Below are 10,966 nucleotides of genomic sequence, written 5' to 3' on the forward strand. Positions count from 1 at the left end.
GCCTGGCAGACTTAGGCAATTATCTCAGGAAATAGACCAAAGAAATAGGCACTGTTTTCTTCTTATGTAAACAGACAAAGCTATTTGATATGTAATTAGTTTTCTTTTCTATGATCAACTGCATACCCATTTTATGTGAACACATAATCGTGCATTAAATGTATTCATGTCGCTGTTTTATTCTCATATGATTTTATATACATTTGGATGTGTAGTATTTGAAAATCTCTTCTTCCAAATTACAGTATAGATTTATATTTTTAGTGTAAGAAACATAAGAACTATGTTGAATTATCCGTTTAATAAAACGGAAAGACATAATGTAAAGAGCTGCTGAAGATAAGATTGGTAGTCAGCCTTTCATGGAACCAGTATTAACTGCTTTGAAGTAAATAGGACACCAAGAATTAGTTGCACCTTGCACAAGGATTAACTGTCTTGGAGGAAATTGTTCTTCTGCTTCAAAAGCAGGGAAAATTTTCCCCATTTTCTTCGGGAAAAAAAAATTTCTCATTCCTTTCTCTTGCTAAAGGAGCCTAAAAAGCTGTGTAATAAACTTGGTGTTGTGGATGACAGAAAAGGTGTATACTGCATTCAGTCTTAGAGCACATTTGGAGCACATCAAGGATACGTTTAAATGTGGAATTGTGCAGAAATGATGAGAGGAAGTGGGACCTTTTTCTTTCCTTACCCTTGAAATTTTATTCCCTAGTCATGAAACTGTGTAAAATCACAGGATGGGTGGAACAATCCCCTCTAGTTTCAGTGTTTTATGTGTAACAGTTCAGATTGTCAAATTGCTATTATGAAAGCTGCCAGATTTTAGATGAACAGAATTCCACCAGTGTTTTTTTTTTATCTTGGCGCTTACAAAATCAACAATGTTTAGAGTCTGAACATCATGATTACATGTTACCTGTGCTTGTATTACCATTCAAGAAAAAAAAAAATCAAAATAAGACCAGTTATTGAACTGAATTGCTATGGATCCAGCTATGTAAAAGAATCTGGTAGGACGGGCTGCTCTGATAGTCAAAATTAATCTATTATGACCTCAGTCTTTTTGTTGTTTCTTGAAGGTGCCCACCAGTACAATACAGAAATACGTATTTTGCATGCAGTCACAATATTATGAGCCAGCAGTTCTCACCTAGCAAAGGCCAAGGTCACTGGGAATTTATGCCCCTGCAGAAGATGAGTAAGAAAGGATCTTCATAGTAACTAACATCATGACATGATGTCTGTGATTGACACTTCCACACAAATAATACTGTGTTCATTTAAAGCCAGTAAGAATTTAAACATCCCTAACACTGGCAAAGAGATGCACAAAGAATAGAGTGTATGTGAAGATTTCTATCACTATTTTATTAAATATCATTTTGAAAAAGTGGAAAAGTTTATATAAGTCCAGCTAAATTAGTTTAGTTTCCTAAGGAAGGAAAGTTTAGATACCGTGAGATTTGTGCATCCTGGGAACATTTCAGAGAAGTTTTTTTTTTTTTTTTTTTTTTTTTTTTTTTTTTAAAAAAAAAAGGTCAAGCTGGGTGTGAATGATGACAACTAATACTACTGGCAAGAATAGGAAGTGGAACGTAAGAGGTGCATTTTGTGGAGATCCTTGTAGATATGCTAGTCAGAAAAGAGATGAATGCTTTTGTTAGAAACTGTACTTGAGAAAAGCTGACTCTGTCAGGAATCAATAATACAGTATTATATATAGTGGTGATTATCAGGTGCAAAGAAAAATCTCTTCAGTGATTACTTTCTTTAGAAATGGTTTTGGCTCATATTAGAAGGTAAATGGTCCTTCAATGATGCCTCTAGCATAACGCACACTCACAAAAATCATCCTGATGTCAGAAATATGTAAGTTACACAAGCTATTTTGAAAACATCAAGGCTATTTGGGGTTATGTTGCGTATAATCAATGAATGTACAGACATTATAGTTACGAAATATACTAGAGTTTGGCTAAACAGTTATTATACCAAAAGAGAACAGATGGAATGCTTACACATATCCTGGGCTTGCTATGAAACTCCAGAGGAGTGGATCTCCAAAGTGATCCTTCCCTACTGATAGGCAGCTCTTTAGTGAGTCTAGCAGAGGTGCAGCCAGGCTCCACCCCTTACAGCAGCACAGGAGAATTGCCTTCACCTGTGCTCCTGTGGCTGACTCTGTGCTTGCCTCAGGTGATCAATCAGAGGTTCAGGTGGTGATTCAGCAGTTCCCATACATGCCGGAAGCAACTTTGAGAAAATAATCATGGAAGAAAGAGCAGCAGGTGATTTTAGTGGAAGACAGCTAGGTAACATGCTGCTTCCTACAGGAGATCAGTGGGAGGTCTGATGTTTAAATCTGGCAATAAAGAAAAAAGACTTTGGAGAATGTTGATACGTTGCCAATAATACTTAGAAATGAATATGTGTAATTGTCTTTTTTTGTTTACACTGAAGTTTTTTCCTAGTGTTAAAGTAGTTATTCTGTAGAAAATAACACAAATGGTCATTATTTCAAGTTGCAGACAGATAAACCTTTAGCTTTAGTTCGAGGTTTCTACACTACATAGTTCATCAAAACAAACCTTAGGGAAATAAGAATAAGTGATGTAGTCTTCTAGCTCCTTCTTTATGCTCTATTTGTCAGATATTTGCCTTCCGTATTTCAAGATCTTTGATACTTAGAATATGTTATTGTTCACCTATATCTGTCGCTGAGATACTCACCGTTTTTGGACTAATACGTATTATTTAACTGTCAGTCTGAAATACGTACAGATGTGATGTGATGCCTAAAGACTGCTGGAAAATGCAGGCGATTTTGTGTCTTTTTAAGAACTGCATATAAAAAAAACAGCATGTATTCAAGCAGCTCAACTAACATTAGAGGTAGAATTAGCATGTCTCTCTGAAGAGTTCTTGTACACATGTAGCTCTGACACTGGATGTTATCCTTCCTTCTTGAACCTCCTTGTAGGTGTGCTCTTTTCCACATGTTCGTTGCCATCCTTTCTCTCCACCTTACTTCCTTATTTATTACTTTTGTCAGTGTTATACCAATCTTATTCTTTATAATGAATTGGAAACATACTGGTCACCAATCAATTTAGATGCCTGAATGTTTTAGACTTCAGAGTATAATCCAGTGTGCTCTTGTGAGTGAGACTGAGTTAATTGAATGTACTACCTATTAATTACTATATGATCTCCCCTTCTCAGCTCAGGTACTGTAGTAGATAGCTTGGGTTTGTCTGTCTGCACTGACATGACCAATTTATTGTTTATACTCTACAATGATCACTATACCCATTCTAGTGATAATGCACCTTTCTTGTATTTCATTTGTCTTCAATATCATTATTCTTGACACGTTATTTAATATCATATAAAAGCAATTTTAACTCAAAAGTCATTAAATACTATAATGTAACCTTGTTGATTATGTTCGAGACATTTTTAAATGAATTTCTGAATGAAGAAAAACCCTAAACACTTTGAAAAGCCGCTCTGTGTCAGTCACTTGTTTGCTTTTCAGCATTCCTCAAGGTAATGCTATTCAGAACTTTAGGCTAAGTTTATATCTTTATGCAAATGACTGCCATAGTTATAGCTGAGAAAGGACATCTCTGAATTCTGTTTTTAAAAATTCCTTCCAAGCTACAGAGTATTGGATTCAAAAATTATTTTGCATTGCTTTCAAGATTCCATTTGCTATATAACCTTATTTCTGTAAAATACTGTCAGCTTAACCTACTGAAATGCAATCACCTTTCCGTCATGTGGATTTATTCTGGCAATATATTACATTTTAATGCACAGATTGCTCTAGTATTACTGACTGTCCTTTAAGGGGAGTATCACTTATGCAGTGTTGTGGAACTTTCATATTTTTGTCTACTAAGGATATGGAGAAGTATTTTCTCTAGTGTGCCCTTTTTGTGTAACTAACTGCTGAACTCATTGCTCTCAGCACATTCAGCAACTGTGCCACTGAAGTTTTTTTCTTAATGTATGAAATTCATTACAGTTTTTTGTTTAAATGTGTTCTTTATACATATTTAAATCTTTTCTGATCTCAGGCTCCAAAGTTACCTAGTCAAACAAGAGCACTTTAGTATGGGACACCTAGTTCAGGATTAGGGCCAAAATCTTCAGTGTCTAATAATTTTTGCTGCTTCTGCTTTTTGATGTCTGACTGCAACGATTGGTCAGCCTGGTTTGTTAGTTTGCTCTCAGACCACATGACAAAATGTTTAGTGTCTTCCTGACCAGACCTGCCTGTGGTCACGTACTCAGAAAATTAAAGAGGAAACGAGTGCCTGGTACTTCTAGGCAAACCCTTGGAAGTAACTGGGGCAAGAACTGCTGTCTCAAACAGATGTTCAGTGGATAGTTTGAAGGCCACTTGGAAATAACTCTATCATGTACAGCTTGTGCTCTTCCATTTCTCACTTCCTTCTTCTCTTCCTGCCTTTTCTCAGGGATGTAATTCAAGAGCTGACACGAGAGAAGAATGGTAGTTTTACAAAGCTAAGTGTGGATTGCTGACATTATATAAAAGCATTGCATAGCAACTTTCTTAAATCAGGTGAGGTATTGATTACTTTCCTGAAGGGCCTAATTGAATCTGATAACTCACCAGAGCATGCAATTTTTTGAAACATTGCCTCAAGAACTGTATTATCTAAAAGGGGCATTAGATGGATGAAGCAGTGAACATTTTTGTCAATAGCTCAAAGAACTGAGAATGTACTTAAAAGCTGTTTGTTAAATTATCTTTTTGCATTTCTGTGCAGAAAAGATATGTGTTGTGTGAACTTATAAAAATGTTAGGTAAGCATGTTAAAAAGTGCTTCTCATTTTCCTTAACTGTCTATATTTTTCTTAACTTTTTCTCTTTCAAAAATAGCCTGTTCTCTCTAACATTTGCAAAAGACTCATGTAGAAATTTATGTAAAGTCAGGACTCCTGATTTAGCAGTTGCACTTTACACCTGTGCTTAAGGCTAAGGATATTTCTGAATGCTCTACTGAATATGTCCAGGAAAAAATGGCATGGGGTAGATATAGCATCTGATTTGAAAATATGCCAACTAACTTTCCAGACTCCTGAGGGAAAGTTAGGTACTAAGCATATGAAAGTAAAACAAAAACAAAAAGCAAAACCCAGATCTATTTCATAAATGTGAATCTGAGCACTGAATCCTCTTAATAGATTTCTAGACGCTTCACTAGTCAGCAAGAAGGATTGGCTCAGAAAACAGCCTCTGTTCTTCTTTTCTTACCTTGTGTTCTCCATTCTGACCATGCTTATGTAGCCCCTGTTGGCAGTAAGCCTGTGCAGCCACCCTTGTCGAGCCTGTCCTTTCACAGAAGCAGTATGATTGCCTCCATTGTAGGTCTGCTCTCAGGGCATATTTATAGTTGAAGCTCTCAGCTTTGATTTCTTGATAATCAGAACTGAGTCTTTATTAGTGGGAAGAATAGAATAGAATAGCTCAATTGGAAGGGGACCTTCAAGGATCATCTAGACCAACTGCCCAACCAGTTCAGGGCTAGCCACATAATAATGCATGTCAATAAGAGCATTATCTAAATGCCTTTTGAGCACTAACAGGCCTGGGCATCAACCACCTCTACACCTATTCCAAGACAATTTGATATCCTTGCTACTGTTGGCTGTGACAGATCTCTATATAAAGTAGCTTCTGCTCTGAGTCCAGTTTGAAGATGTGGTGACTGGTTCTTGTTCCTCCAGACTATCCTAATAAATTTAATGGGCATATTTGGAGAAGCAGCCCATGTGACTGGTTACATAGTGCCCACTAATTTCTGCAGAATGCTCAAGAACTTATCCCCTTACTATAATATATCTTGTTTGAAGTAAGTTTCAAAGCACTGACCTCTTAGACTTCTGCATTGTATTCAATGTTATAAAGTTTTTTACTTTGTCTATGAATGAATCATAGAATAAAACTGGAACATAAGTTTGTTTAATGAGGTCCTGTTATCGTCTTGATTAAAGATTCATAAACTGTCCTGAACCACTTCCAAATTACACCAGTCTGAAATGAAAATAATATTGTCTTTAAGGTGATTTTTCTCCACCCCTGAGTTTTGTCGTTTCTTAAGGTCGTGAAGCCTAAGACAAGGCTTCTTGGAGCTCCATCATCAAAAGGGCCTACAAAATATTTTCAAATATTTGTTTGTTTTTTGATTTGTGTCTTTAAAACTACCTCAGAGGAAGAAAAATAAAAAAGAAATTACCCATAGTACAGAACATAGCCTCTGTGTGATTTAGCAGTTCTATTACCTTTGTGATTCATGGCTAATTCATATAAAAAAATTAGCTTATATATTACTATTAGGAGATTAACATTTCATGAATTTAATAAATGCCCTCATGGCTACTTTGAAATCTAATTCTCTGGCCTAAAATGTCACCAATGTCTCCTTGTTTTAGGTAAACCAATTTATTTCAATTTAGTAGTGCTGGAGGAATATGTTAGCTGAGATTCATTTTGAGTGGAGTCACTGCCCTTTTCCTTCACCCTCTGTCCCCTCGATAGATCTAAAATACTATAATATTAGAATGATGCAGCAAAAGCTCTGTTAACTGAATTCATATAGGAGAGAATGACAGGTTCTTAGGAATAAGCCTATTAGATATACATAGAAAAGTTAATTTATAATATTATATATCGCCAGTGGTCATATTCTAATGACTTGAGTGTACATAGCCAGTGGTCATATTCTAATAACTTAAGCATATGATCATTGTATCGCTTTCTGTGACATAATATAATTTTCTTGAACGCCTTTGGCAGTGTTCATTTCAGACTGCACTGATAATATTAGAGACTTTATTCAATTGTGGTAAATATATTATTTTCTCTCTACCTCAGATTCAAATTTACTCATTTTCTGGATACAATAATAATGTCTTCAGTTACGTTGCTGCATTTGAATACCAAGCTTGTTCTCTCTGTGCGTCAGAAAGTTTCTGCAGTCTGTTCTCAGCCTGAAGTAAGATTCCTTCTCCCCCAAAGATTTGCATGGTGATGTGTTATGGACTTCTCCACATCAAAATTTTCCCTGATGGGCTTCTGCCCATCACTGGTTTGGTTTTGGCACAGTCAAGCAGCTGCAGCCACGGCTGTACTGCGTTACAGAAATTGAGTATGTTCCCTGCTGGGAGCCTTGGATGCCTGCTCTCAGGCTCTTTGATGTATGTATGGTTCCCACAGATGCACAACAGCTGCTGCTTCCCGCTAATGGCGGTGGTGTTAAAAGCAGTCCTGTGGATCATTTTCTTCCTCTCTCTGAGAAAAATTAGTCTTTTTTTTTCTTTTTTTTTTTTTTTTTTTTCTCGCAACCCCTTCCCTCCCAGCTGGAGTCGCGGTAACAGAAATGACAGAGGGCTTATTCTTGCAAGGCCTGTGCTTTGGTGCCTTGGGCCCTTGAGGAAGGCCAGTAAGAGCAGGATTAATCCTTTTCAGGCAAAGGAGATGGATGAATTGAGGCTGAAGCCAAATCAGAAATATCATAATTGCTGAACTGTTGCTTAAAGAGGGCTAGAATAACTTCCTTTTTTAAAAAAATTATTTCTTGTTTTTATTTTTTATTAGAGAGGGGATTTTTTTTTCTACATTAACAGGTTATGTACTAAATGTCAAGAAATGGTCAACTGAACTTTGAAGATAATCGAAAAGCCTGGAGAAAATTGGCTATTTTTGAACTATTCTTGATGGTATTCTTGATAGACCCAACTAAGACCCATCATGTTAATGCTTGTGTCTGCCTGGGATTGAATTAACTTTCACTACAGGAGCCCACACTCTTGCTCTGCAGTTGTAGGTAGAACAGTGTTGATATCGCACTGGTGATTTGCCCGTTGCTGAGCTGTGCTGACGCATCATCAAGGCTCTCTCCAAAGGCAGTCGGCTGGGGTAGACAAGGGGTGGAGAGGAGATGTCACCAGGGCAGCTACTTAAATACCAAAGAGATACTGCATACCATATGATGTCACACTCCACACACAAAATGAATTATCTGAAAAATCTTTATTATGATCCTTAAGATATGTATGCACAGTTAATTGGCAGTTAAGGGTCACTTATTGATTTACTTTTCTCTAAATGGTATTTGAAGAATTTATTGAATATTGAATTTATTGAAGAATAAAAGTGCGGGCTAGACCTAAGGGAAGTTTTTCTGGGGGAAAAAAAAAAAACCAGCAATTTTTCTTTTTCCTGAATCCTGAACTAGGCATCTTGAAGAGAAGATACTAACAGATAATCACAGCTTGTGACTAGTCTTACTGTCTTCCACTTCTGTGCCACCACGAAGTAAGCTTTGTTCTCTGATGCTGCCTCAGTGCTTACTGTACAAGTAGCCAGAAGATTCACAGCCCATGAAGCTCATTAATGACACCCCAATTATCTTAAATACTATTTTGCAACTTAATTTCATGTTTATCACCTGTTCTTTTATCAGAGTAAGAGATATGCCAGCTCTAATTTTGGTCCATCAGTAGATTTGTATATGTACAGGTATTTGAGCCACCCAGAAGCATATATTTGTTAAAAATGAAATTTCCCGAATGAAGAGTTATGAAAACAACCTCAAATGCTCAGAAACCTAAACAGTGGGATTCTATAGTCAAACTTCTAGAAGTCTTGTAACCCTGTGGTGTAAACAACTGATTATCAAAGAGCATGAAAGATGTTCAAGTGGCCTTGCGGTTTGCAGATTGCAGTTCAAATGACAAATAACTTGGGTTCACTACTCAGTAAGTGCACTTCAAACCTGTCCTGTTTCAACTGGGATTTCAGTGAAGTTGATAATCAGTTTCTAGACTTTGCAGACAGATTTCTACTTAAGTTAATTTTGTTGGTTTATCTTCTGCAAATGACTTTTAATTCTCGATGGTTGCTTTGATTTTAAATTTAGCAGCATAGTTGGTTTATTCTTGAGTTAATGTTGGTCATAATTAAATTGTGGTGGTATTTCCCTATTTTATCTTATTTTTACTGTAATTGTTTCAATATTTTCAATAACATTCATGCAAAGAAACAAAATCAGATTTTTTTCAGTAAGTAATTTTGATATTAAATCTTCTAAGACTAGCTCTGCTTTATTAATACTTGATTCATACATGAAACCACAAGATAATATGATTTCTAGGATTATATTGGTTTTAAATTTGATGTTTTATCTGTATTGGGAAAAGCTTAAGAATACAGTTTTAGCTGAACTACAAAGTATGGAAGGGAATACATGCACTGCACTGGTAATGTGAATGTACAGCAGATTTATATGGGCCATGTTTGGCAGTTGGTGAAAACACCCCTCTGCTTCAGTTCCTTCTGCCTCTATTTGAAGTTAGTTTTGATCTTATTAACTGACTGCTTCCTATCCTGTTAATGTACTACTAAATAAAAGCATCAGAGTAGCAGCTGCATTCCAGCACTGGGAACATATTCACATACATTCACATTTAAAAATACATTTTTTGTTATTCTGCTGTTGGTGGGATGGATGGGGTTTATTAACTGGCTGCTGTTCTCCAAACAGCATGGTGGGGCAGAAAGGTGCCACTGATGGAGGCTGATGAAGAGAAGCCCTTTTTTCTTCATTGCAATTTGCAATAGAAGTACTACATGCTATTCATTAGTTAATTTACACCAACTTATGCTAAGGAAAGCAAAGGTGGAGATAAACTAGTTGGAGAAAAGGCAGACTTTTACCGTGTTTGGAGCAGAGCCTTTTTGCTCAGTAGGGGAATAGCTGCACTATGTGGGTAGGGCTCTCAGCTCTCCACTAGTAGCAGTACTGATTTTCAGACAGTGCTTGAGAGCATGCTCTGTGGAAGGTTCCTGCCTCATCATTGACTTTTTTCTTGTATCCTCTCAGGCCTTGGCTTTGCCCTTCTCTATTTTGTCTGTTTCAGGGGAATACCAATATCAGGAAAACCAACACCACAAAGCAGTTCAAGCTGCTTAGCTGTGTAGGTTAATAGAGAAGACATGAACTGTGACTGTGATCTTGCGGTGTTTATTCTTCATTTCTTTGTGAATGCACTTTCTGCTTCTGCTGAAGCTTTGAATAAATCATTTCCTCTACTAAATACCTCTTTTGCATTTCAGTATTTTGATATTTCTTTAATTCTTTCCTCATCCCTAGTGGTGGTTTGTTCTCTTCTGGTTTGCCATTCCGCTCCATTGGCAGGATGTTAAGACTCTTATTCAGAAATGAGAAACAACTTGTATATCCCACTGATTTTAATGAAAACATATTTAGACTATTCCAGGCTAGGTGGTGCCTGGCTGCTTCTAGAAAATACTTACTTTCTCTTTGTTATCCATCCAGAGTATTTGTTCAAATGCAATTAGATTGTTGTGTGCTTTTTGGAGAGAATATCTGCTTTTCTAAAGTGGGCTTAATGTTATTGGATTTTTAAAGATATGTTTAATTTTCCAGCTGGATAGGGATTTTGTCAACTGACTAGAAATCTTGAAATCTGCAAAAGCCACGAAGGTAGAAAACAATCATGGAAAAAAAAAAAGTATCAAAAAACCCTGTTAATTATTTTTCTGGAGTCTATTTAATCTTAGAGCTTACTCTGCCTGAACTTTAACAGTTTGCAAAGCCTTTTCATTAAACGACCCCAGGAGACTTTGCATTCTTTCTAAAACTGGAGAACCATGAAAGAAAGATTTGTCTGCATCCTTGATTGATCTGCAGTCCTGTTCAGTTATTGCATGCTAAATGTGTGCAGTTCAAGGCAGGATTACTCCTTGATAAGAAAGAAATTCAGACACAGTGGGTATGCGAATACTTATGTCTGCAGTTTCTTTACATACGTTGCTTGAAATCAACTGTGGTTCAAAAAGGTTCAAAAAAAAACAACCCATGACATCTGCAATATCTGCTTTTTGCGATAGGGCATGTTTATAAATGTG

The sequence above is a fragment of the Lagopus muta genome, chromosome 7 (genome assembly GCF_023343835.1).
Source record: "Lagopus muta isolate bLagMut1 chromosome 7, bLagMut1 primary, whole genome shotgun sequence".
Lineage (NCBI taxonomy): Eukaryota > Metazoa > Chordata > Aves > Galliformes > Phasianidae > Lagopus > Lagopus muta.